The 26,410-nt window shown below is 41.4% G+C and overlaps 1 protein-coding gene across 1 annotated transcript in view; it reads right to left on the bottom strand.

Moving 5' to 3' along the window:
* Positions 1 to 26,410, bottom strand: part of AFF2 (ALF transcription elongation factor 2) — a 487,333-nt gene that overhangs the window by 295,390 nt on the left and 165,533 nt on the right. The window lies entirely within an intron of this gene.

Genomic DNA, 26,410 nt, shown 5'->3' with positions numbered 1-26,410 from the left:
CTTCACACATAATACGTTTCCAGCTCTCAGAACGTTGTATGTGAAGGTTCAAAGTATTTCCTGTTATATTGATCCATTTGGAATAGTCTAATTTTAACAAAGGGTTTTATATTCTTTGTTGTCACTTATAAATTAAAAAATCCATTGGAAACAAGAAATGTACTACTGTTGTGACTGTATGATCAACAACAAAACATCTTCAAAACTATTCTGAACTTAATTTCACAGAATAGTCGCTAAGGCTTCATGAGGGCTTACCACATACTAGGTGCTATTCTAAGCACTCTACACTAAACCAACGCATTTAACCCCCACAACCATTTCGGGTACGATCTATTATCATTCCTGTTTTGTAGCTAGCACAGTCTAAGCCTAGAGTCATAGTTATAGTTTATTTTTTGTTTTTTTTTAGCTGAGCCATCGTGCTACCTATTGGCAGCTCAGCGGCTGCTCAGCTCGGGCCGGGCATTGAACCGCTGTTGCTCAGAGCTCAAACTCTTGAGCAAGCTCTTAACCAACTGAGCCACTCGGCCGGCCCTAGTTATAGGCTGAATCATGTCCCACCTCCAAAATTCACATGTTCACCTCCTAAGCCCCAGTACCTCAAACTGTGATTGCATTTGGAAATAAGTTCTTTAAAGGAGTAATTTAAGTAAAATGTGCTCATTGGGGTGAGCCCTAAGCCAACATGACTGGTGTCCTTATAAGAAGAGGAGATTGGGACACAGACACACAGAGAGGGAGGACCATGTGAAGACACCAGAATAAAACTGTCATCTACAAGCCAAGGAGCCCTCAGAAGAACCCAACCCTGCCAACACCTTGATCTTGAACTTCTAGCCTCCAGAACCATAAGGAAATCAATTCCTGTTTTTTAAGCCATCTAGTCTATGGTACTTTTTATGTCAGGCCTAGCACACTAATACAGACATGGAGTACCTTGCTGAAAATCACAGAGCCAATATGAAATTCAAACTCAGGCAGTCTGGTTCTTGAGTGCACGCTCTTAACCGCTAAGCTCTACTGTCTCTCAGCTGAGATGGTGAGCCACAGTGCCTATAAAATGGTGAGGTGGCTAGCAGAGGTCTAATCACTTTGATCTGATGAAGAAAGAAGGCTGATCCGAGGGTCAGGAGACCTCAACCCTGGTCCCTGCCCCATCAGTAGCATAGCAGATCGCCCCAAGTAAATTCCTGCTCCTCTTTGGGCCTCATTTCCCCGCAAATGTCTAAATAAGAGGTGTGGATGAGATGGTCCCATATGGATCTTTTCATTTTCTGTAGTTCAGTGAGTCTGTGGTCTCCATGATCGTAACAACTGCTGCAGTGGAAAACAAAAAGCCTTTTCTCAGGCTACTGAGTTATCCTTGACTTGCTGTTGAATGATTATATATTCTGACAGCCTGAGCATCCTCTTTCCCAATGATTTGATCGCTACAGCGAAACTTATCAGGTTCCCTCTTGCTGACAATCCTTCACGGGAAACTGCAGTTAGCGTGGGCAGGCAGCCCCTTTCCCCTGAAAGATCTACAGTCCCAGACACTTCCTGCTCTCTGACCAGCACAGTCTGCGTTTTATGACATCAGGGTCTCATCAATTCCAACAGGCCTTCCAATAGATGAGCTGCCAGGCCTGGCTGAAAAATCCCGAGTCTTTCAGTCATATTTTAACTTCATATTTCAACTGCACATGGGTCTGGAATTTTGTGTACAAAAAGAGTACTTTAGACACTGCAAACAATGCCAGTCAATCAAACAGACCAGGGAGAGAATAGGCTATTGATAATTTATATGTTTCTGAATGAACAGATAACTGATAGATTCCATTCATCTATGAGGTGACAAACGTACCACAGCCAGCCAACTCCTTTCTGAGTATCCGAGTTTGCTTTACAGTAGCAAGTCAACTCGAGGGAGCTAAGGATTAAGTTTCCCCCATATGCTTGCAAAAAACAAATGGTCAGATTTGTTCACATAAACATGACATTTACCAGGCCAGCCAGGTGGCTCAGTTGGTTAGAGTGCAAGCTCTGAGCAGCAGGGTTGCCGGTTCAATTCCCACATGGGTCACTAAGCTGGTGAGAGCGCATGCTCTTAACAATAAGGTTGCTGTTTCGACTCCTGCATGGGATGGTGGGCTGCATCCCTCCCTCCCCCCAATGCTGCAACTAGATTGAAAGCAGTTACTGGACTTGGAGCTGAGCTTGCGCCCTCCACAGCGAAGATTGAAGGACAGCAACTTGACTTGGAGCTGATGGGTCCTGGTAAAACAGTGTTCACCTTCCCCAGATCCCCAACACTGTTTCCTTCCCCAATTCCCCAATAAAATCTAAACAAAACAAAATAAACAAACAAAACCATGCCATTTACCTATGAACACGCTAAAACAGCTTTGGGTACTGAAAGAAAGGGAAAAGCCCTCGGAACCTGGCAGTACAGCTGACATAAACAGAGGAGACCATTCACCTCTGGTCTCCGAATAGCCTATGGGCATTGCTGCTCGGGTATCCATGACCCAGAAAAAGAGAAAGTGCCCAGCAGTGGTCTTGGAAAGCACACACACTTAAAACGTGGAGACTCCCCAGCACTCCAGGAGCTCACTCCCGACATGTTTTCCACACACAGTAATATAGGCCTCAGGCAGGACAATTGTCTGCTAAGCTGCCAGTGTCTGAAAAGCAAGTGTTATGGGCTGAATTGTGTCCCCGCAAAATTCATATATTGAAGCCCCAACCTGTGGTACCTCAGAATTTGACTGTATTTGGAGATGAGGCCATTAAAGAGATAAGTTAAAATGAGGTCAATAGGATGGGCCCTCATCCAATATGAGTGGTGTCCTTATAAGAAGACATTAGGACACAAAGACACACAGGGAAAACCATGGGAAGACACAGAAAAAAAGACAGCATCCACAAGCCAAGGGGAAAATCCCCAGAAGATATCAACTCTGCCAACACCTTGACGTTAGACTTCCAGCCTTGAGAATTACAAGAAATTAAAATTTTGTTGTGTAAGCCACAGTTGGTGGTACTTTGTTATGACAGCCAGAGCAAACCAATACAGCAAGGAACACTACAACAAGTTAACATGAGGCACTGTGCTGAGTGTTGGGGATACAATGATAACTAAACTTATCTACATCTCCTGCCCTCAAAGAATTTACAGGCTATTGGAGAAGAGACATACAAAGAGGCAATTAAAAAAAGAACGTGGGGCCGGTCAAGTGTTGCGTTGGTTAGGAGTTGGCTTGGGATGCCAGCCCTGAGCAGCAGGGCCCAGGTTCAGATCCAACATGGGCCAGTGATGCTGCGCCCTCTACAGCTAAGATGGTGAACAACAGCTCGACCTGAGCTGGGCTGCTGTGAGTCACCAGTGACAGTGTAGGCTGCAGTGGGGCTGGCCAGCAACTGGCATGAGCTTTTGTGAGCCAGTGTGAGCGGCCGTGAGCGGCCATCCAATGGACGGCGAGCGACTACCTCACCTGGGAAAAGTACAATGGTAATGCCAACATGGGCTGGTGAAGCGACATCCTCCACAACTAGACTGAAGAACAAAACGACAGCAACTTCTCTGTTCCCCTCCCCCAATTTCCCAATAAAATTTTTTAAAAAAATGTGAAGCAGGCTTGCATTGGAGTAAGGACACGGTACCCCCAGGGATGGAGAAGAGGGGTATCTGGCTTGGGAGGTCTTCCTAGAGAATGTGAAGTGGAAACTGAGAGGTTAGAGAGAGCATTGGCGCATCCATGTGGATGGACGGCAGTGTGTGAGGGAGTGTGGAGAGAAGAAGCTGATGAGTGCAGCAAGGGCCGGGTCACAGGGATAGTTCTGGAGGTTTCACCTTCAGGCCGTGGCAAGCTCTCAAAGGTCAAAGCTCTTGGCTGCAGGCGGAGAAGGCATGGTGGGGAAGGGCAAGACCAGAGGCAAGAAAAGCAGGTGTAAAAATTGGGTGAGACATGATGCTCATCTGGTATAAGGTGATGGCCGAAGGGCTGGACCTATAATGCAATTTCAAAGTAAATGAGGAAGGTAGGAATTGATGATTGACAGGTGATAGAGTGGAAGAGAGTAGGAGGGAGTCTTAGGTGATTCCAGATTCCTGGGACTGATGATAGCACCATCAACTGTTCAGCAGTAGTTATGTTTAGTATGGGGTGCCTGTGGGAACATCCAAGTCCAGATGTTTAGAAAGCAGCTGCATATGTATATCTGATATCTAGTGCATAGCAGGTATTCAGTACAGAAGAAAGGAAGGCAGAAAGCAATGAGTTTTATCAGACAGAAGTTCAAATTCTTTACCCCACTGGTTTTCTTTAACAACTTGAAATGTTTCAACATCAATGTCTATTAAACACGTTGGCATAGAAAGAGACCAGGAAGTTACAGACGCAAACTTCTGGCTTCACAGCAGGATCAAGTAGAAGGGAAATCAAAGTCTTAAGATAATGAGCTCTTATCTAAATACCAATAGCATCTTAAGGAGCAGACTAAATATGTGGAAAACTCTAAATCTCATCAGCTAAATGACATTTGAAAATATGCCTTTCAACATTTTTCCTAGTATGAAAGGCACTATTAAGTTCTCTGCTGCTACCAAATTAACACGTTGATACATACCTAATTGACTTTAATTAAAAATAAAGAAACAAGGCTACCAGCATGAGAAAACTTCCAATTTCTGTAATCTCCATAAGTTATTTTGAAACATCTAAAAAAATTCAAACACATCCCCAAATGGACAAAATTACAGGATTTGGCATGATTTTTTTTAAGGAGTTGAAACCCAAACCGGATAATTTGTTCTGTTTTTAAAGAACGGAAACCCTGTGATATGCAGGTAGTTACTTATTTACTCCCTCCCAGTTCCAGTAAAAATGTCAATGCACGTTTTATGAAAACAAAACTGATGATTCTTACATCTGAATGTAGTCAGGAAATTCCCCTCGTCATAAGCCACTGCTTGAATATTAGACTAAAGTATCTTTAGAGACCACATCCACTCGTTAAGTTCCACAGGTTCTTGTGTATTCGTTCAATGACTGCACGCTATATTGTACCTGCTTACCTATCTATACCCATCTTAAAAATATGTTAAATGAGGGTGTTCATTTCAGTAGATAATTAATTAGTTAACTAATGGTTCCACAGTAAATGCAAAGATAAATAAATAAGGCATAGACCCAGCTCTCCAGTGAATCGTCATCCAAAGAGCATTAAAAGAAGACATCCGTGCACGCTAAGTACCCCAATAGAAGGCAGCATTCGGTTAAGCGCCATTAAGTATTGGGGGGGAAAAGTGCAGCGTTCTAAGGGTGGGAACGCTTCCAAGGCAGAGGAAGAAATGAACACTTTTTGGAGGGCCTACTATGCACAAGGCACTGTTATGCACTATACACATGCCACTTGGTAACGGTGTTATTCTCATCCCCAGGTGAGGAAACTGAGGCTTGGAAAGGATAAGTCACTTGCCTACAGGGACCAAGTGCTTGTAGCAAAGGTTTGGGTCCCCTTTTGATTTAAAAAGTCGCCCACTGTGAATAATAACTTCTATGGTCATAGGAACCGTACCTTATCAATATCTAGCACATGGTAGGTGTTCAGTCACTGCATGTTGACTGACTGACTCTGAATGAAGAGCAAATGGGAAGGGGTCATGGCTGCTGTGGACATTTATGTGAGGGGCAGAAGAGCTGCTGGTGTAAACTCTGACATGTCTCTCCATCTGGGCCTTTCATTCATCGCATGTAAAATATGGTCAATGATTGCACCTCATTCCTCAGTTTCTGGATTGCTTCAAATATGTAGGGAAATGTTAGAAATTTGTCAGACTGGAAACCATTACAGAACCCAACACTTTATTATCATTTTTTTCCGTTACCACAGATTCATTTAGATTTTGCTAGACATCACAGAGTTGAACATTTCCACGGCCAATATGCTACTGAATTCCATGTTGGCAATTTATGAAATTGAAAAATGCTTAGGCCTTTGGGCTTCAAACCTGCTGAGAAGAAAATGAAAGTACGTGTGTGTGTGTGTGTGTGTGTGTGTGTGTGTGAGAGAGAGAGAGAGAGAGACAGGAAGGGTGTGGGAGGAGGGAGAGAGAGAAAGACGGGGGTGGGGGGAGAGAGAGAGGGGTGTAGGGGAGAATAATAGTTTTAACCTGGACACATTCTATATTAAAGTTCTGAAAGTTCACCAAAGAGTTAAACAGACCTGTAATTTAAAAAACAATGAAAACAAAGGGATATTCTGGTAGGGGACTGGGAGGGAGCTATGTAGAAAAACAGACATATTTGGCAATTTTGAGCATTAAATTCTATAACCTCTATATATACATGAACATGAACTCTGAAATGGCTGATATCAACAATGGCATTTCATCAGAATTGTTACCCATTATACATAGGAAAACAGCTAGTTGTCCAATAGGATTTTATTCTCGCATTCTATAGTTTGGGTCTTTCATTTAGGCAATCATAATTCTGAATATCTTATACAATATTAAGAAAATCAAACTCACAGGAAAATAAAGTCACTATTGTGCTTATTTGTGCTAGTTTGGAATGAAACGTTAAAATCTATATGCAGGGCCAGCCGAGTGGGGTGTTGGTTAAGAGTTGGCTTGGGACACCAGCTGTGAGCAGCAGGGCCCCGGTTCGGATCCCACATGAGGGCCAGTGACGCTGCGCCCTCTACAGCTAAGATGGTGAACAACAGCTTGACCTCGAGCTGGGCTGCCGTGAGTAGGCTGCAGTGGGGCTGCAGTGGGCTGCCCATAAGCTACCATGTGTGGCCGGCAGCCAGCGTGAGCTGCCGTGAGCCACCGTGAGCCACCATCCAATGGTCAGCGAGCAACTGTCTCACTCGGGAAGAGCACAATAATAATACCAACATGGGCCAGTGAAGTGACACACTCCACAACTAGACAGAAGAACAAAAGGACAGCAACTTGTCTGTTCCCTTTCACCGATTCCCCAACGCTGTTCCCCTCCAATTCCCCAATAAAATCTTTAAAAAAAATGTCTCTATGCAAATGTTTTAGATGAGTCAGTATATATTCCTTGGGCATCCTGCAATAACTCCTTCCATTGCACAAGCAAAAGCCACTGGATTCACATGTTCCTGGTTTGCTTTAAATAACACAAGAACTACCTAATGTGCGAGGTTCTTTATTAAATTACTTTTAGCCACTGGTCACTATACTTCCATCTCCCCTTTTCCCACCCTCCTGCATGGAGTCAGTGCGAGGGTCTGGGCTAAGCCTTGGCTTCACAGATGGCTTCTCACAGCCTAGGACTGTGTGGTTCAGAGTAAATTGGCTCACATCGGATTTGACTCTACTTTGGGTTTTAACACTTTTAATTTGAACGTAAACACCAAAAGAAATGTCTTTAGTCAGAAATGCCTAACCTGGAATCCTGTTCTAAGTGACGCTGCTTAAATCACAAAAGCAATGCTCTCTCCTTTTACACTAGAAAAGCTTTTCAACAGTACACATTTATTTTCACTTAGCCATTGGAGCCTAAGAACCGCTTTGGTTTCTAAACATACACAACATAGACAATGCCCATGGAAAAACAGGTACTAAGAAACCCGAGGTTAAAAGATGACAATATTAGTTGAAATGAAGACGTTTCCCTTTTGAGTTTATTGTACAACAATGTGCAACTGCGATGGCCTGATTTCTACTTCACCAAATAATCACAATTACATTTCTCAGTTTAGCTGCTGGGGTGCTTATTCTCTCAATTGACACTTGCTTACTGAGGTTCACTTTCAAACTTTGGAGCTCTGGTCTGACATTTAAAAAATTAAATAGGTGTGTAGGTGGCCGGGTATATATTTGTTCTAAGTGCTTAAGTGCTATTTTGAGTGGTTACAGGAATTTGTCCTCTGAAAGGGCCCCGGTTAGGAAATTTGACTGCCTCATTAGCGAAACATTTACAGGCGATCCCTTTATCAATCAAATTTGCTATATAACCTTTTAAAAATGTTTTCTAGAAATGTATTACATTTCACAGCAAATGCTATTTTGGGCTCACATATAACATTGCAGGATTATGCTGCATTTGAAACTAAATGTGCAAACTTAAAGGCCAACAAAAAGCTTCCTTTGAAATCAAAACTGTTGGACATTGCTGAAATCAAAGAAGTCAGAAGGGCTGAGTCTAATTCAAAAGCCTTCTGATTAGTAAGGGTCAATTATATTTATTAATAATTATATGACAATAATGATCCTATGAATATTAAATATTGCCGCCATCTCTTTCTCTCCAACAATGATGCTTTTAAATTTTCAATGCCTTTCCAATCTAGATGGTACCTTGGCCTATCTTCATTTACAACATTTACATAGGCTCTCAAACAGGGTAACTTCTGGGCAATTAGATACAGGTCAAATTAATGTATATCAGGCACACATTCATTTTAATGATGAAAAGTCAACAGAAAGCAAGTTTCTGTTGGGCAATGTTGCGTCCTAAAAAAGAAATGCTCTAAGTAGTTCCCCAAGTGTCAAAAGCCAACCAAAGTCAGTGATCCCACCAAAGTGGTCTTCTGAGAGGCCACAACGGAAGTAAAAGTCTCTTACCACTCAGGAAGAGCTTAAGTCTACACCTGGATCAGGAAGGGGAGAAGAAATAAGAGCAAGGGTGAGTGGAATAAAGGCCACCCAGGTTTGGGACGCTTACTGCAGTTACAACTTATCAATGAGAGGGGAGAAATAGGCCCTGAATATAAACTCTATGCTCAGAAAGACACATCTCCTACCTAAAAGCAACACGGCAAACACACGAGTGAAATTAACATAGTAGTAATCCAGGACCATTCTAGAGCCTCCCGTCCACAAGAAAGCAAAGGAGAAAAGGGCAGTTCCGCATGGGCAACTCTTGAAGTTCATAAACATCCAAAGCTACAGCTCAAAATATGACACTTGAACCTAAAATGCCAATCCATTCAGTCACTGAGTCCTATGTAGACTGATACATCCCTTCACAACCACAGCGATTGAGAACACAGATGTAATCCCACTTGGACAGATCAAAGAATCTGGGCAGCTATCGTCTTGCACACACAATACACTTTGCAGTTTACACAAGCACATGTACATCCATAACCTCAGTCTATTTTCATATAGCCTTTTAAGGAAAGGAAAGCAAGAGTCATGTCTCCCTCTGCTAGAGCTGAGACATATTCTGCTCAGAGAATAGATGACTTGCTTTGTGTATGTATAACCAATACAAGAAGACCCAAGACGGCGACATGGATCAGCTAGATAATGGCAAAATTCTCTTCCGATCTCGCCACTCAGTTCACCTCAGGCAAGTGTGTGGTGCAGGAAAACACATCTACTGTCATTCCTGGCCCTCTATTGGTCTTCTAATATAAACAAAAATGAGAATAATAACATCTGCCACTTCCTGAGCACCGCAATCTTCCAATATACTTTACCAAAGACCAAAGGTTTAGGAATAACTACCTATCCAAATCATCAAGTTTTTGGAATTTCTCAGTACAAGAAAAAAAAACCACCCAAAGAATACAGGTTAGGATCATTTTATATAAGTTTTTGATTTAAAAAAAGAATGCAGCAAGTTAACTACTGCAAACCAAAGCACAAGAATCTTGTTTTGAAAAAAGTTTCATTTTTCATGTAAGTGAATAAGCATGCTTTGATAATCTATTATGAAGATTCTAATCTTGCTCTATCACCAGGCTTGCTTGAAATGCCCACCACCATCAATCTATCCATCCATCCATCCATCCATCCACCCATCCATCATCCATCCATCCATCATCCATCCATCCACCCACCCACCTACCTACTTGTCGACCCATCCACCAATTCACTAACATACACGTATAAAATACCTACTTGGTATCTGGCGTCAGAAGACACCTTGTTGCTCCTCTCTAGACCATACATTTTGCATCGTTCTCAGAGGAGAAGGCTGGTCTGGCAGTCCTTTCTTTCCCATGTAACCTGTGAGACTCAGATTCACATGAAACTTGGCTGTGGTCCATGGTGACAGGGGGCCTCTGGCGCTTCCATTCAAAGGATTGTAGACGTCAGGAGCAAGCTTAGCCCACATGGCATGTGTGCTAAAGTACTTTCAAATAATTACTCATTTTATTTTGGAGAAAATAACTGCACAGCAATGAAAAGCTGAATGGAAGGGTCTTTGTTTGTGTAATGAATATTTATTCCACCAGTTTTCTTAAAATTAGGATTTTAGGATTTACATATGTTTAAGCCCTGCAATCAAAACGTTCACAGTATACAAAGCCAACTTGAGTCACCTGTACAATGACCAGCTGAGTAACTTTTGATTTCAAACCCAACCACCCATTGCCACCCTCCTTTTATTTCTTCACTAAATGCCATGTTTGTAAAGCTACATTATAAGTTTGTACAACAACTATAGTATGTATTTGTCACCACCTGCTTTGTTCTGTTGTTATGCATGCTTTTGTGTGTATATATATATATATATATATATATATATATATATATATGGATACGTTTGGATTTGTGCATGTGTGTGTGTGCGCGCGCATGTATGTTTCTGTGTGTAAGTATGGATGCTCCCACCCAAACCCTGAGGCATTCATCAGTAAATCAACAAACCATAGGAAAATACATGAAGATGGTATACCTGAGGAGCATGAAAGCACAACGCTCTCTGGAGGTAAAGCAAAACCACCAAAGAAACCCCATTGTAACATTCTATTACTCACACACATACACAGACAAATGTACATACACACACCTTTTAGCATGCTATGATCAACGTCGAAATAGAACACATAGGGTCATTATCAAATTTGCTTATCCTAGGAATCCAGTGTGGGATCGTATTTCCCAGTTACTTTTGCCCCATAGGCTCAATGTCTTTTGTATATTGGGGATTATTTTAAAACACAAATAGTCTGTTGATAATTTGAAATGGATAGAGGAAAGACAGCACTAAATAAAACAATCGAGCTATGCAGCCAATTCCCTTGCTCTCAGGGAAACACACACAGCCACATGGTATTGTGAAATGTAGAATGTGTTTGGCACCCGGCAATGCAATCACGTGACTTTTGCTAACTCATTTTATGCCTCAATACTCTGAAGTAGGTATTATTGTTGTCGTTTCATAGATGAAGAAACTGAGATTCTGAGGGCTTTAGAAACTCGCCCCCATCACATAGCTAGAGGTGATGAACTTGACATTTGAATATGGATCTGTACCTTTTCCAAAGCCATTTTTTTACCCAATGGCAAAGGTGTCAATTTTGGGTACAGGGACTCACTGGAGGATCCACAAAATGTCTTGAAGAAGTCTAAGCAATTGTATACAAAAGTGTTTGGGTATGTCCATTTGTCACTTTTTTCTGGGGAAAGGAGCTAGAGGTTTTGTCAGCTTCTCAAAAAGGTCCAAGGTCCCCAAAGATAAGGAACTACCATGATTTCATACTAGTGTTTTATAGAACCTGGGGACGGTGGCAGTGCATCCCTAGGCCCATCCTAGATCTGCCTGCTGGCAGGCACCTCTCCCTCCTCTCGGCTCCCATAGCCCCCTGCACTCTCCTGTAACCTTGATATTTGACCTTGTTTTGTTATTTGTGCACATATTTTAGTTGTCCTGCTGGAGGAAAGTTTCTTGGAATGTGGGATTCAGTCTTGTCCAACGATGTCTCCCCCAAAACCCCAGCACAGTACTCTGCCCATAAGAGGCGCCTAACAAATGTCCAGAGGTTGACTGAGTGACTGCTTGCTACTTATCAAAACTGTTTTTTCTTATTTCTACTCTTGGTCTTTGGTCATCTAATTCCCCTCACCTAGAAGACTCACCTTCACCTTGCTTGCTGACCAATCTCAGGGTCCTCCCCTTCAAGAAAGGCTTTATGATCGTTCCTTGTTATCACACAACTGAACACACCTTCTCTTGTGATTATTGTCTATCTGTCTGAGATATGCTATGGATTCTTCTGTTACTCAGGGGATTCATTCACTTATTCAGCACATGCTTATTGAGCACGTACTTTGTGCCAGGGACCATGACTGGAATTGGCAAAAATACAGCCATCTTTTCTTCTAACATTTTTGGATCCCTCATAAAAAGTGAAAGTACATTATGCATGTAGGTGAGCTCAATACATAATAAATGAATGAATAACTATTGCCCTTAACTTGAGATTGCTTTTATTCATTATGGCTCAGAATGGGCTAGTTTTATTCATTCCATCTTTAGAAACATTGATTTTTCTTTGAAACGAGGATGCTTAATCAGAATCATCAGGTTTATTAAGCTTAAAAACTAGTTTCTAATGAATTGATATGCAGAGGTGCCAAAAAATGTATACACATTTTAAGCAAGGAAAAGACTGTATTAAAATTGTAATACTCAATATATACCGATAACAAAAGATGAACACAAGTCACGTTTGACTTCTGCAATGACAAGAGGCGCTCCAAGTGGTTCCCATCAGCGTCCAGACACTTCTGATGATGGCGAACTACTGCTTGAGCAACGTCGACCAAAGTGTCCATTTGTATACACTGTTTTGGCACCCCTGGTAGTTAACAAAATAATCACCTTCATATTTATATTGAAAATCAAAAGTCACATAAATGACACTGAGAATCTTCAACTAAGCGAAAGTAATGGACCCCTTGCCTGGTAAACGGAGGTGCCAGAGTTTGTCATTCAGTGACCTACTACCTTGGGATTTTATAAACCTGAGCAAGGAGGGGGACAGGGATAATGATGGAACGCCTTTTCAAGGAGAATCAGAATAAGAAAAGGCAGTGTGGGCTGTTTTAACTGAAATGTATTTAGATTGGCAGGATGAATGGGTAGCGGAGCTTCCATTTGGCATCGCTAATGTCTTAGGGATCCAGGATGTTACCCAGTTGACTGAAGAACGGAGGCCATTCATCTGAGATGTAATTCTGTCAGAGGCCTTCCATTTTTCAAGATTCTTTTTTTCCCAAATACTACATAAATGAATAATTAAAGAGGCAATTGAAAGTAAATATTAAGAGTTTTCCTAAACCATGTTCTCAAGGCATTTTTACCCCATTTAAATTTTAAAGGTAATTATATTGCCTACTGCCAAGAAAGTTAACACTAATTATTGGAATAAATAATGCTGTACTGATTAAATAGGAATGCAAAGACAAAAATGCCTAATGGCTTATTCAAAACAGGAAGCACGACACTGTTGTTTCTAGCTCTAAGTACTATTTCCTCTTGATTTATGAAGATGCAATTTTAAAACTTCTATTAGAGAATTTTTTTCTGTTATACCACTTTGACTTTACAATCAGATTTCCATTTAAAAAAATAACAGTAATCTTTTCTCAGCAGTGATCAAGTACAGTTTTTGCTTGTTTTATTATACAGCTTTTATGTGTATATTGTTATATGTCTTGGAATACCTATGTAAATCACATAATGAATTAGGTCACAATAAAATTCACAAATTAAATCTAATATTTCATCAGTAATTTATTCCCAACCCAATCGGTATTTTAACGTTCCAAAGCACTGATATGTAACACAGGGAAATTTTTAACATCCATTTTGACTAATTCTATTTAAGAGTTAGTTAAACCAGTGCTAAAGCAAATGTAGAGAGTGCCCTTTTTTGTTTGTTTGTTTTATGTATGTAGAAGGCATCTTTCAATCTTCCCAAACTCTAATGGCTAATTTCGGGAAAATTCAATAACACAGTGCAGCTGCAAATTCCTTTTCCTCCCAGAAGGTGAAATGAACATGTTTATGTGGTAGGGATAAGTCAAAATGTGGAAGCTAGATGGTTTTTCACCATCTAGAGTATATTTGCTAGACTATCCCAAATAAGGAACTTTGTATCTGTATCTTTGAGTCTTGGAAAGTGGCCAAGTTCCATGTTTCACTTGATTATTTTTGATGCAAGTGCTCTCAGATGAAGGTCTGACCTGTGACCTTTAGGGACTTCCCCATTCCTGAGTCAGGAATGCAGCCTAATGGCAACCTAATGCACACTTCTATTAAGCCAGCTGGACTGGATGGCTTGGCAGAGTCCTTCCGGCATCATGATTCTTTAATTCTATACATTGTGCCACTGCGGTTTAAGATGCTGATCACTTTATTCTTTAAAATTAATGTCCCAAGTTACAAGTCTAGAGTTCAAGGTTCAGCTCTGTCAGTAGGTGCCCTGAGGTACTTGGTGAGACTTCTTCCCACCTGGCTTCTATGTTCTCTGCTGAAAAAAATGAGGCTCTCAGCTCCCAAAGTATCTGTGTTTAGAATAATTTCAAAATATGGATGTACATAGGAGTTACAGAGAGAATTTCAAACAGCTGAGAACAAAAGAAGAGCGAATAAGTAAAATCAAGTAAATACATTATAATTAATTTCTCTATACTTGAAAAACACAATTCCAATCCTATGGAATTGCAAAACTGTGTAACTATGGAGTGCAAAATCCTATCCCTTTTGCCTGCTTCCACTACTAGAAACTCATGACCTTAACTGAAAAGCAATGACCAAGTCCACCACATAAAGGCAAGGAGTAGAACCGAACAGTGTTGAGGTGACAATTTATATAGACAGTCACAATGACACTACTCCAAATCAGAGGATGCAATTTGTCACTGAAGATTGTATCACGGGCGTGGGGGGAATGGTATTGAGTGGAAGGTTACCCCAACTCTCCACTGTGAGCTCATTCCCTGTGTAGACATCTAGTCAAAAGGCAAAAATTAAGGATCATCACAAAGTCCACAGCCATCACTGCAAGAGAAATTTAACTGGAAATGTGTTCATTTGAATTCCAAAAATTCCAAAATGCAAAACATCATTTAATATACTTCATAACTTACAGAAAATTGTCACTTCCACTTCTGCGATTTCTAAGAAACTATTCAGCATATTTTCCCATGTTCTCTAAAGGACGATAAAATCTTTTCAAGTTAAGATATTAATTTTTAAGTGGTGAACCAAAAATGCCATTTATAGGAAATAAATCCTTCATTGAAGCATAAGAAAATAATCATGTTTTTTCATACAAAGCTTTGCACAAGAAGCACTGTGCAAACATTAATCAAATATCATGACATTCAAAGCCTATAACATCATGACAGCATGACAAAAAAAAAGAGATAAAAGAAGAAACTTACCTGCTTTGTGAAGATTTGGGTGTCAAAGAAAAGCATCTTGGGTAATGGCATCACCATACACCTCAGAGACATTTCAGGTCCTCTCTCTTGGTTTCCTCTCAGTGGCCCATGTAATTAATCACTGCATCTCATCAAATCAACCTTAAAAATCTATCTCAAAAATGGCCCTATTTCAGATTGCTGGCATTTCTGGCCCGAAATATTTTAAATATTTTAAAAGCCTGCTTAGTGCTCTTTCTGCCATCCAACCTCACCAGCCCTATCATGCCAACTTCTTTCTTCCCCCGCACTCCTCTTCCAGTCCCTGCAGGACATGACTTCTAAAACATCATCTGCCATATTTACAGGATTAAAAGGCTCCTCACCTAGAGCTGCCACCGTGACCCTAATATTCCCAATCTCTCCTCCTAACTCCCCAAACACAGTTGATTCTTTTCTGTCTTCTGAATCCCAGGAGTCATCAGGCCCATTTACAACTTGATGTGGCTTTGACATTTCAGGAAATGCCCACACCACCACTTCTTCACCAAGAAAGCTTCTAGCCACACTTCAAGAGCTAGCATGCTATCTCCTTAAAGAAGCTTTCCTGAATACCTCAGTCACCCTGAGTTGCTCTCTCTGCTCCCGCAGAATAATGAACAACCATCTATTCTATTTCACTGTGATTGTTCTAGTTTTGTGTCCCTATCCCCTCATTTAAGCTACATAAGATCAGGTAACGTCTTCATCATCTCAGTCGACCAGCTCCTAGCATAGTGCTTGGCATACAATGGGTGCTCAACAAAAGTTTTTTGAATTAATGAATAAACAAAAGGAATGGATAAAAGAAGATATGAGGTCTTATAGGTATTCTCTTCTAAAGGATCTTTCCAACAATGCGTATCATATTGTATGTGTAAAGTATCACAATTCATAGTATCAGAGTCAATGTGAACCATTTGAAATGTTACACTTTGTTAGGTTTGTCCTCAGGCCAAATGTTGTACTCAAATACCAAATATCCAACAAGACAAATTTCTTTGAGATTTATTATAGGTGGATTGTGCATTCAGACCAAAATCTGTGATGTGGGTCCTTTTCACCCATCAATTTTGCCTGAAAAGGGATGTTAGGTCTTCCCATCTTCCCAAGAATCCGAAAGCCACATTAAGTCAACTAAATAGAGTAGAGATGCAGAGCGACAGGTGGGGTGCCTCAACACACAGGTGAGACCACATGGCGAGGCCCCACTGAGGGTGAGCACCCTGGTCTGTGTTTCCAGCAGGTGCCTGGGAGGGCATTTCTGAGTGACCCAGAGGAGGCCAGCTTCCCTGGTTACTGTGCATCAAGACCTGGATGAATAGGAGATGCTGACAGGAAGGGAACGGTCAAAGGGCAGGTGTGCTCTAAAGCCAGGGTCATTCCCTTCTCCAGCTCAGGAGTCATCATTATATTACAGTCTATATGAATAGTGACCCTTGAAACTACAAGATGGCAGCTACTTCTCCCGCCACCAACCTATTTAATGAAATTGCAACATAGTTGTCACAATCTCCTGTGGCACATACTTTCAAGCAGTGAGTCATCATGACATCCTCACATCACAGGAAGCGTGTCCCTTGAAACCCCACCAACTTCCAAAGTTTTATGCAGTCCATTTCATCTGGCTAAGACACAACCTCCTTTTCCCCATCATCCTACTATTTTAGTTTCTTGGAGCATTAGCTCAACCTCATTCTATCTTTAAAGGCTTCAAATAATAGATCCTTTCTTTTATCACTCCTTCATTATAAGTCACCTCAGAACCTAGATACTTTCCTGGAGGCTGGACAAAAACTTCATGATAATTTTGCCAGCGTTCTCTAGCGTTCACCTCCCAGAAACCCACTGGCTTTATGAGGCCCCGCAGAGAGACAGATGGACACTGGCAAATGCAGATGTACACACACAGCCCTACACATCAGCTATGAATAGCCTATAGGAGCTGCCACAGACCCGTGAACGTTTTGCCCCCGTTAACCTAACGTCTCAGGCTGTGCAAGAAGATTTGTTATTCCTAGAAACCTAGAAATCCCTACCAACCCACCCTCAAGTCAAATACATACTTTAGTGCCCCCAATCCATAAGGGATTCCGGAATCCCAATGGGGTTTGGACTGGGCTCTTCTTCTCCCTAGACAAAATGATAGACTTGATTTTCTTTGAGTGGTTATCTCTGAGGTCATCTTTTGGCATGCTGTGATTCTGAGCCCAAGCCTGTGTATGCAAATGGTCCCCTACCCTGGTGGCTCAGACATTCCAATTTGAAGAAAGCAGAAGACAGAATTCCCATCACCTCATGAGTCACTAGGGACAAGGACACCCCTGAACAGAGGTGTCTAGGATTCTGCTCTCTAGAAGCTGCAGGACTGACCTTCCTCCCTTCTCTACGCAAAATTGTCTTCCTGTTGATAGCAGGCAGAGCAAGGCAAATGTTTTTACTGGCTGAAGCTTTGTCTAGATCTAGCTCAGGGTTCAGCACACTACGTTCTGCAAGTCACATCCAGCCCACTGCCTGTATTTGTATGGCTCACAGGCTAAGACTAGTTTTTACACTGAAGACACAAGGAATGATTCTCCCCTAGAGTGACCAGAGCGAGCTCAGTCCTGCCCACGATGTTCTGGATCTCTAGCCTCCATAACTGTGAGAGAATACAGTTCTGTTGGTCTGTGCCACCCAGTGTATGATACTTTGTTATGACATCTATAGAAAATGAATTTATCTCCCATTACCAGTCTTGTGAATTTTTCAACGCTCCCTTCCCCCTCCCCCACACACAGCTATTTATTTAGTTCATTTCTTCTCACAGTACTTTTTCTGAGTAGGAGTCTATAGATTATCTGCATTCTTTTGCTGAGGTCCAGGGAGACTCACCCATTTAGTATCTCTGAATAAAAGCCAGGGATCCTAGCTACTCTTTGCAAACTGCCCTTGCAATTCGATGATCTGTGCATTTTCAAAATGAATCTACTTGGGGGGCTCAAACATTTGCGAGAAGTCTCACTCGTCCTACAGCAATTATTTCCATGTCTGCTTTTCAGTGACCTCTCATTCACATCTAACGTTTAACTCGAGGGTGGTTGTGCTTTAGCCACAGAAATCCAGATTTTTAGTTAGGCTGTCTGAGCATTCTGCTAAAGTCATTCTACCAAACAGACAAAAACTCAGAAACTTTATGAACCAAAAAAAGGTCCTCTAACAAGTTGTGTCATATGTTACTCATTTAGGAATATTGCAAAAACACTACTTCTCACCATATTTGTAAATGAAAAACACATGACTGTAACCTGTAATACCACAAGAAAAATTGTTCTATTGGTATGTTTGGCCCTGGACTTTTGAAATATGAACCCACCAAGGGAATTTCAACTTAAGCTGGATTCAGCTTATTATTTTCTTGCCCCGTATGTGCCAGGAGAGAAGCTACTTTTTGAAAATTAACCCATACATATACAGTAGCATACCGTACATGGTGCCAACTGCGATGGTGGAAATGGCACTCAAGACCTGGGTTCGAGTCCCAGCACAGCCACTTGCTGGCTGTGCGACTTTAGTCAAGTAACCCTTAGTCTCTCTGAGACTACATTTCCACATCTGCGAAAAGGGAATGATGATAATCCCAGACCTTGTAAATTTGGATCAAAATAAGAAGGCTGGGGGCAGGAGGAAGTGGGGAGATATTAGTCAAGGGGGACAGAGTTTCAGTTATGCAGGATGAGTAAGTTCTGGAAAGCTAATATACAGCAATGTGATGTACCATATTTCCCCACGTATAAGACACAACCTTTTTCAAAAAATTTGGGGTCTAAAACCTGGGTGCGTCTTATACAGTGGTTGTAGCTTTTTGACAGTGATGAGGAATTGTATGAATTTTATGAGGAATAAAACTTGAGTTCAAAAACTTTATGTAATACATTTTTTTTTCAAATTTCAGGCCCCAAATTAAGGTGCCTGATACATGGGTAAATACGGTAGTTACCAATACTGTATTGTATACTTGAAATTAGCTAAAAGAGTATAGTTTAAGTGTTCTTATCACACACACACACACACACACACACACAATGGTAGCTAGATGAGGTGACAGATATGCTAATTAGCTTGATTGTGGAGATGATTTTCCAACGTATATGTATACCAAAACATCAAATTGTATACCTTGAACACATACAATTCTTATTTGTCAATTGCACCTCAACAAAGCTGTAAAAAAGCAAGATAATGTGTGTGAGAGCATTTATGAACTATAAAGTATATAGGTTTTTGTTACTATTACCTATAGCATAAACTCTATGTGGTAACAAAAGTATAGTACTTTTTGAAAAGATAGTTAAGTGAAGATTATTTGCTTTCACATCAATTACAAAAATACTAAAGAGACTTACAACAGCCATAAAGATTTTTATAACTCTTCCCTAAAGCCCTTAGCATTCACTATTTGGGCTGAATCAATATGGTTATCTACCTGTCAATTTTTCTTATTCTTTAACGCAGAATGTGAGCAGGCTGTTTTTTATGACTGGCTCAGAATGTACTAAACTAATCGATATATCCAGTGATATAACAGGATGATTTGGAACACACTTAACAAAAGCTTATCACTTTACTGCATACTAAATCTGTCAAAATATTTTCCTAGAAGTAATTTGAAAATAGAAGCACTCCATCTTTCATTACGTTAGTGGGTGGTGACAAAAGGATTAGAAGGCTATTTGCTCAGTTCACAGCTTGGTATCTTCCAGTGAAATGCAGCATATAGCTGTTCATCTTTTTTTTTTTAATGAGTTGAAATATAATAATACTCCAGGCTGAATTGGTATCCAATCCCAAAAGATGATCCAATTATAGTTTTCCCATTATGACCCAGTCTTCAAATTGTCCCAACAGTTCTAAAGGGTGATAGTGAGAGGTGTTGAGGCTGGGCTCACACCCCTTCACGCTCTTCTAATGCCCATATTCCTGGAGGGGTATGAGTGAGGGAGGGAATGGCTGAAGTTACTTTACCAATAATGTGAGTATGGGCTTAACTGAAAGGAAAGGCACACCCTCAGAGATTTAGAGCTGGAAGAAAGCTCACTGATGAGCTAGTCTAAACTCCCACACGTAACAAAAAGCCTAGAGAGGTAAAATTGCTCAAGTTTACAAAGCAAGTTCAAGTCACAAGTGGAAGCCACAACTCAGTAGACCTCATCCAAACTATGCTTTGTAATATTCCACTTGTTGCCTCACATAAGATTTACTTTGAGCTAGCTCATAAAAAATTCACTAAAATTATTAATAGTGAAGTTTTAAAATACATCATTATTAATGATGACTTAAATTTGTATACTATGAGAATTGAACGGTGTGTATTTTTTTTTCTTTTTACAGAATAAGTCAATCTTTTGGCTTCTTCCAAGCCCCCAAATTTAAAAGTGACAAGGGGTTTAAAAGCATAAAACACTAAGACAGTTGCACTGACACCAAGTAGCCTAATTCATTTTTAAAAATGAAATGTTGAAATAGTTGACATTGTTCCAGGATGCTGATGGCTAGAATCACTTACATACAGATTTGATAAGAAACACACACACACACACACACACGTGTGCGCATGCATGCCCCCACACACGCAAGTATGCAAAAGAACAGGACATGACGAAATGAGAAGTAAGCAAAAAGCACAGGCATGTGCATAACCTTTACTAGGCCAATGTTGAGATAGATTTCTGAGTGACTAGTGCTAAAAAGAAAGTGGAGGGAAAGGGAGTAAGAAACAACAGGGACTCCCAGGGAGGGAGAGCATGGTTTACAACCACCATTTCAGCACTACTTTACAAAGAGCCTGGGGAACGCATGCTGAGGAAGAGCTGATGCCTACAGGCCAAGAAATGAGATGTGCTTTCTTATAAGGGAGTCGAGTTCACAGGAGTTCAGAAATTACTGCTAAAATTGGTGAGAGCAATTGGCTGGAGCGAGTTTCTCGGTCATCACCCATGAAGCCATTGAGAAAGCCAAGTTTCAAGTTCAGCATCATAGTTTGGCTGCTGTTGGGTTGTCGGAAAAGTCATGACGCATTTTTGCAATGAAAAAACATAGAAAAAAATATGTCAATCAAGGCATTTGAGACACTTAAAGGTCTGGCTTTGGAGCCCTATCTCACTTTGGTCTTACAAACCCACAGTTGCTGAAAAACTGGCCTATCCTCAGAGTATAACTTGCATGCTCTCACCTGCTATTTTTGGCATCTGCCCTTCTCTCCACCCATCACTAATTTGCACACAGGAACTGCCCTCCACATCCCTCTTCACTTACTATAATTCTGCCCAGTATTCAAGTTCAAGTTCAAAATCTCTCTCACATTCTTTGTCTGTGAAACCTTCTGGGGTTATTCCTATGCATCAATGTCTGGTGAAACAGCCCTACAATTATGAGAGTGGCCTCAACCATCACTCCCAAGACACCTTTCCTAATCACCAAAATATGGTTATCTTAATTGAATCCTCTTCTAGCATCTCTGACCTCTGCATCACAAAGAACTCAAGGCTCCATGTTCTACTTACACTATTAACTATCCTTTCCAGATGCTCTGTTGGGACCATTCAGCTTAGGGAGACACTAAAGATAGACGGAAATGAAGCAGCGTGGTAAGGAAAATGAATTTTAATACGAATGTGACCAAGGAGTTGGGTTGTCAAAAGACACAAACAAAAAGCACCCACTGGTGATGGACTAGTAGAGGATACCCAAAGCTTCCTGGATCCTACACTTGTATGGAATAAATGCTAAGGTCAAGGTCTCTGTCGGAAAGGGTGAGGACTTTCAGGGGTGTCTCCATTCATTTCCAATGGGGTGGCAATTAGACCAGCTACATATAACCTTACACTGGATATTATTTTATTTCCATAAGAATGGACAAAAAATAAACTCGTAATGTACATCAAGTGAAAAATGCTTAGCATGGGTTGCACGCAGCAGCTGGATGGCTTTCCATTCTTTGAAGCAGCTGCCTGTCTGGTTCCTATGTGCACATCTGGGCACAACCAGCACACGAATGGTAAGTTCCCAGCATTCTCTTCAGGTCTCATACCAGGGACCAGAACTTCCCATCTACCTCATAATAAATAAAGCTAATGACATTCACCGTGTCCATTGCATAGCATATAAAACGAAACAGGCACAGTCACAAATGTGAGCAGTAACTTCTCAGCCGGTTGACAAAATTAGCCACTAACTAAGCTACAGCCAAATCCCATCATTCACATCAGTTCCCTTACACTTTTATAAGAGACTCCCAGTTTTGAGGCGATTGGAGCCTCAGATGGTGTTAAGTCACAGCCAAGAGCAGCTTGGAAAGCAAATGACCCTTTATGGTGATGACACGCCACACATTAGTACTGTTCTCATGAAAGCTTCTTGACTTAGGATGGAGACACTTAATACACGTCACTGATCCTTTCATTCGTATGCAATTATGTACTTCCCAAACAACACTACAAACGAACGGCGCCAAAACGCAAAGCTACCTACACCCGAAGATTTTTCTCCTACTGAAAAAATAAACAGAAACATCTGTAATGAAATCAAGTATAAAGCTACATTTATTAACACATTCATTTCCTAATAAAACGCCATCTGCAAGCAAGCCTCAGTTTCCACTTGATATAAATAGGTCTTTTACTATTTTCAGATGCAGTTCCCAGAAAATTATTCTAAACCCAACTGCAGAATACATCAGTCTTTTATTATTATTTTTTTGGTTGCCTGGAATGTTAATAAATTCTTTAACATTAAGTTTTTCAAACAAAACAAATCATTTGTTTTGAAAGCATGCTTCAACCACAAAACTGACCTTTCACAATCAAGTTTGTTAGACTTTGAGCATCCTTAGTATTGATACAGAAATTCTAAGAAGCAGGGAAATATTTCAAGGATAAGAGATAATTAAAATGTCCCCGCTATACACACAAGCCTACATGCCTAAGCAAATATGGGTGCACACACATGCACATTTCATTGTAATAACAGTTTATGATCTCTCAACTCACAAATATAATGATATCTGCTTATTTGCATATCTCAGAATACTGTCTGTTTTCTGGACATTCCACCCCTCACCCCAGCTCTTCCCAAATGTATTTCACTAACACACATGTCAGCCTCCTGTCACTAGAGCCAGGGTAAGAGTCGGGAACGCTCAAAGAAATCCTGTGATTGTTCTATGGACATGCCTTTTTAGTAATAATTCAAAGTAATGCTACCACTCATCAAAGATGGCTGCTTTGACTAGGGACCCAGAATCCAATGTTTCGAACTCTTGGTGCCAGGGACTGGGGCTGAATTCTAATGCTAAGTGCTTTTGAAAAGTGCATCAAGATTTAATAGAGTGAATTTCCACACTTCATCAGAGTTTTAGCCACATAAATTCCATTAGGTTCAAAGCTCCATCACGCTCCACCCTGTCTTTATTTAGGCTCACGTTTTAACCTACACCCTTCTGAGCTCTCTTTGTAAGGCTGTCTCACCTCTCACTTGCTTTCCTCCCATTTTGGGTTTCCACATAACCCCTGAAGTCTGTTTCTTCTCCTGACTGTAGGACCCTAAGCTTCTCTCTACCCCTCTTTCATATCCTTCCTTGAGACCTGTATTTTAAAATAAGTACTTTCTTCACCGAAGTCTTATCATGACTTTACTGCACCTGGCCCGTGTCTCACACAAGGCTCTACCAAAGTCTGTATGTACAGCCCGCCTCTGAAGGCTGCATGCACGTAGGCCGCTTCTTGGACCATCATCTCCCGAGGGGATGACAACTCAGACTCTCTTTGGAAATGTACCTCTCATTTGTGTGCCAGAGCATTGAGAAAAAACATGAAGCCCTTTCTGAATCTGGGTCAGCCATGTTGTGAATGTATAAGAGAGAGGGTGACAAAACAATGGATCTCACTGGAACTGTGACCTGTCACTCTATTAATGAGGTGCAGACACGGGCTGACAGACCTCTTGATAGGCCAGTGCAATTTCCAGACTAGTCCTGAATGACAGCACTGCCTTGTAAGGAGGGAATGACAGCAGAAACCAAGGCAAGAGAAGGCGGGGGTGGGGGGATGCTATCTCAGCTTTCCATTATACTCTTTCAAAGCAGGTTTATTTGGGGGCTTCAGGTATTACAGTCCTGTATTAAGTCATCCAGCGAAATTTAGGATTAGGATTTGCAAATGACTGAGCAGAAGCAGAGCAGAATAAGACACAGGCAGACAGAGGACAGTTGAAAAACTACAATTGAGGATGGGTTTTCTAGCCATCGTTTCCCTTTGTTCATGTTATCTGATTAACGTTGTGGCTAAAAACATGTCATCAAGCTCCCGTTTTTGAAGTTCATTCATTTGACTCACATTTATTGAGTATCTACTACATGCCAGGCATTTGCTAGACGCTTGGGATGCAAAGAAAAATGAGACATTCCTTGCTCTCAAGGAGCTCACAGTCTAGTAGTGGGGATAGACACAGAAACGAGGAACTACAGTACAATCAAACAGTGCCAGTCATGGTGGGTATAAGGCGCCAGAGGGCCCCAGAAGAAGCGGGTTGTCCTGAAGCCTGGTGAAATCAGGGAAGCTTTCACAGAGAAAGCAACAACTGAGTAGACGTGAAGGAGAAACAGGACATCACCAGGAAGACAAGAGAGGGTAAGGAAAGACACTGTATGCTGCAGGGACAGTGGGCAGAAAAGCGAGGAAGCGTGGTAAAGCATGCTATGGCGGGGAACCGCAGGTAGCTCCATATGGTTGCGATTTCATATGCTTATGAACAAGTAGTGAAATATGAACTCAGAAAGGGAGTATGAAATCAGAGCATGGAGAGCTTTGTATGCGGGGCCAAGAAATCTGGAATTTGTCCTGGAAGCGATGAGAGGACACTGAAGAATCCAAAGCAGGGACTCACATGGCCAGGTCTGCCTATTAGATCAGCCCGTATGGAGGATGGTTTGGAAGGGAGGTGAGACTAGAGGTATCACAGTAGGCCAGGTAAGAGATGCTCACGGGCAGTGAGGGTGACCAGGTGACAGATTGGGGAGATACTTAGGAGGAAGCTTGACAAGGCTTGATGAATGATGATACAAAAAGAAAAACTGCCTCAGGACTGAAGCAATATTAAAAACATGCATTCAGAAAAGACAACCGACCGCCCCGGTCCTCCCTGCCTTTGAGTTTCCACCGTCCTCTGAAATCACCGCATCTGCTGAGTAGGAAGAAAGGAAGAAAAGCCAGAGGGCACATATGGTCAGGCTTCTCTAATTCAGACACACTAACTCGGCATCTGCAACAACACACACTGTCTGTGACGCCTCTTGGGTAAGAATGTCAGCCTACTTCCGTCCTCCTTGTCTTTTCAAGCTGTTAGTCCCCCAGAACAGGAATCCAATCTAAAAGCAAGTGGCTTCTTCCAACCAAGCGCTTGAAGTGCAGTAGGCAGCTGCATGCACAGTGGTGTCTGAGGGGTACCCAACATATGTCCCCCACCCAAGGGCCACTGGGCCTGAGGTCGAATCATCAGCCATTCGTTCCTTTAGGAGAGGCTTTGGTCCCTTGGGACTTCTCTTTCTCAAGGCCATGACTCCTGAGATGGGTAGGGCATTTAGTCATTCTAAACCCAGTGGCGTTTTGGTGGAGCATAATGCCTTTCACTTTGACAGAGGGAAGCAAGGTAGTCTAAGAGGGTTATGTAGGTACCTGTGGAAGAAGGTGATGCAGAAGGGAAGGTAGAGGGCTGCAGAAGATAACATAAGCACTTGCCAAGGAATAGCCCTGTAAGCACTCAGGAAGCTAAGAGTCTTAAAGAACGCCTTTCACTTCAGGTTTCAGCAAATCACACGTGTACCCTCTTGTACCTTAAGGAACTTCTGTGTTTTATGTTTATGATATGCTGTCGGCTAGTCAAGGCCTATGGAGACTTGCAATCTTTTCACGGCCCTCATACTGCTTCTGCCCAAGAAAAATCTCCAGTGCTATTAATTTTTTTTGAATAATCCCTTTTATTTAATTTGTTTGTCTGTTTGTTTGTTTGTTTATGTTTTATTTTTTTATTGTGAAATTAAATAAATATTTTGTAGGGTGTCAGATGGTCACATGTCTTGCTAGGGAGACTGTATCATGGATGGGGTAGAGGCTTGATCACTGCACTATACACCTGAAGCTGACATTGTATAATATTGTATGTCAACTATAAGTGAGTCAACTATAAGTGAATATATATATATAT

The sequence above is a fragment of the Hipposideros armiger genome, unplaced genomic scaffold (genome assembly GCF_001890085.2).
Source record: "Hipposideros armiger isolate ML-2016 unplaced genomic scaffold, ASM189008v1 scaffold_214, whole genome shotgun sequence".
In the NCBI taxonomy this organism is placed as follows: domain Eukaryota; kingdom Metazoa; phylum Chordata; class Mammalia; order Chiroptera; family Hipposideridae; genus Hipposideros; species Hipposideros armiger.
This window is presented reverse-complemented; position numbering and strand designations above follow the sequence as displayed.